This window comes from Fukomys damarensis, unplaced genomic scaffold, assembly GCF_012274545.1.
Source record: "Fukomys damarensis isolate Sample0158 unplaced genomic scaffold, DMR_v1.0_HiC HiC_scaffold_36, whole genome shotgun sequence".
NCBI classification, from domain to species: domain Eukaryota; kingdom Metazoa; phylum Chordata; class Mammalia; order Rodentia; family Bathyergidae; genus Fukomys; species Fukomys damarensis.
The window spans coordinates 43516234-43518679 of NW_022900948.1; positions in this window are offsets into that span (position 1 = coordinate 43516234).

A 2446-nucleotide genomic window follows, 5' to 3' on the forward strand; every position below is an offset into this window, starting at 1 on the left:
CCGCCGGCCCCTGGGTGGGGGGCGCTTGTCAGTGTCCCCTCCCCCTTGGCCTGGCGGAGGGATTGTGACGAGGGAGAAGGCGGCGGAGGGCAGAGATGACTAAGGCGGGGAGGCAGCGTGGCGGGGAGGGGGAGCCATCTGCAGGATCTAATCCCCTCCCGCCTCTGATCCCACAAGGCGCCGAGGCCAGGTGGTGGGGTGGGAAGCCGCGCAAAGACAAAGGGCCCCAGTTTAGGGGAGCAGCAGAGTCTCGACCCCCACCCCCCAAGGAAGGGGGTGCAGAGATGTAAAGAGCTGGGGCTGGGCGGACTGGGAGGAGGCGGAGGGTGACATTGGCCTCCGCCCTGTTGTCGCCTCCCTTCACCTCTCCAGAAAGCCTGGCTTTTTCTCAGTGACCTTCGGGCCTAAGGAAGTGACAACATGTGCAAAGGAGGCAGGGGTCCCTCCTGCCAGAGGGACAGTAGTTCTGTGGGGTGGCATCTTGGTTCTACTGTGAAACCACAGGCAAGTCACTTGTACTCACCGAGCCTCAGTTTCCCCATATCTGATAAGGACGGTGGGCCGAGGGCTTGGGGACACTGGGAAGCTACCGTGGGTGGGGGTGGCTGGCCCATCTAGTCAGCAAGGAGGGAGGCGAGTGTCCTTCAGGGTGGCATCTCGGAACCCCCTCTGGGTCACATGAGCCCCAGAGCAGAAGAGACTCAGCTTGGAGGTTAGGGGTAATGAGGACCCTGGCGCTTCTCTGTGTAAACCTCCTTCCTGTCTTCCACCATTAGACATTGGCTGAACCCCTGCTCTGGACAGGGGGTGTGGGGACCGGGGACAACAGCTCCTGTCCCCTCCCATGCCCCCATGCCTGGCTGGCCTTTCACAGACTCACAGGGGCCCCCATGAGGCAGGCACAGTGATGCCCACCCTACAGATGGGGAAACTGAGACCTAAAAGCTACATGCTTTGCCCAAGATCACACATGCAGGAAGGGAAGCACCTGTCAGACTCCAGAGCTTGGCTCCCTGATCTCCACCCCACAGCCTCTGAGGGCCAGGCCCTGCACTGGGCACAGGGCGGGCAGGTGTGTGGATCTCTGCGTCCCCATCAGAGGGATGGGAACCCGGACAGCTGCTGCCCTGCCTTCCTGAGGGCTCTAGTGAGCTCGTGGGTGCCAGAGCCCTTTTGTCCGTGTTTGTTTGCTTGGTTTGAGACAGTCTTGCTCTGTAGTTCAGGCTGGCCTCAAACTCATGCCGAGCCTCCTGCCTCCATGCCCAACCCTCTCTTTGGCACCACAGGGGAGGGAGACATTGGTAATCGCCAGGCCGCCAGCCCATGTGTGGTGTGCCCAGCACGTTCTTTTGGAGACCACAGTACAATAGGCACTGCAGATTCCGGCCACCACTTGTCCCGGCCAGAGCAAGGTGTGGGTCTCACCGCCCCGTGAACCCCAATGTCCTTGGCCGAGGTCCCTGCAGGAAGATTAACGGGTTGCCCTGGGCAGAGAGCAACACTCCGCCCAGGCAGGGAGCAGTGACCATCTCCGTGAAGCTGGGGAGGAGACCAGGGCTGGGCACAGGCAGGGAAACTGAGGCTCAGGATCCACCAGCCAGCACTGTCACCTGCTTCCTACTCCTGACCTCTCCACCTAATGCTGGGTCCCCAGACCCGTGAGCATGGTAACAGCAGCGCTGCTCTGGGGAGAGCTCTGCCCCCACGGAGAGGAAGTGGAAAATACATCCAGGGAAAGTGGCTGCTCCTGGCCTGCGGTGATCCTCGGGGCCCAGGAGGACCCTGCAGTCGGCTCCATGGTGAACTCTACTAGGACTTATCAGGGTCTGTGCTGGCTCTTACTCCCCTTTCTCAGAAGAGAAAACTGAGGCCCCTTCATTCCATCATTTAGCAAACATTCGTGGAGAATCCCCCATGTCTCTGGGGATTGGATGGTGGAAAAGTTAAAGGCTGGGCATTCCACTAAAACAATTATAGGATGTGGAGAATGTCTGTAGAGAGCAGTAAGGCCCCTGGATCTGTGGGAGGTATCACTTAGCATGAGAAGCCAACAGCAGGTGTGAGGCTGGGAGAATTCCAGGCCAGGGAACAGCAAGTACAAAGGCCCTGGGGCAAGAAAGGATCTGGTGCGCTTTGAAGCACAGAAAGATTACTGTGGCTGGTGTTTGCCCAGCGGGGAGAGATGGGATGAGAGAGGTGACAGGGGCCAGATCCGTAAGGCCCTTAGAACACTGTGGGTGACTTGGGGGCAGCAGGCATGAGGTCATGGGGACCTGTGCCAGGGCATTTGTGGTGGCACGGAAGGGAATGGCGAAGTTCAGGGTCTGCTTCAGGAGAGGCTGGCCGGTGGACGTGGAGAGAGTGGGGTCTTCGGTGTGAGCGGGGCTGGTGGTCGGTGCTATTCGGAGTCGGAAGAGTGGGGCAGGAACAGGTCTGCAGGGAGATG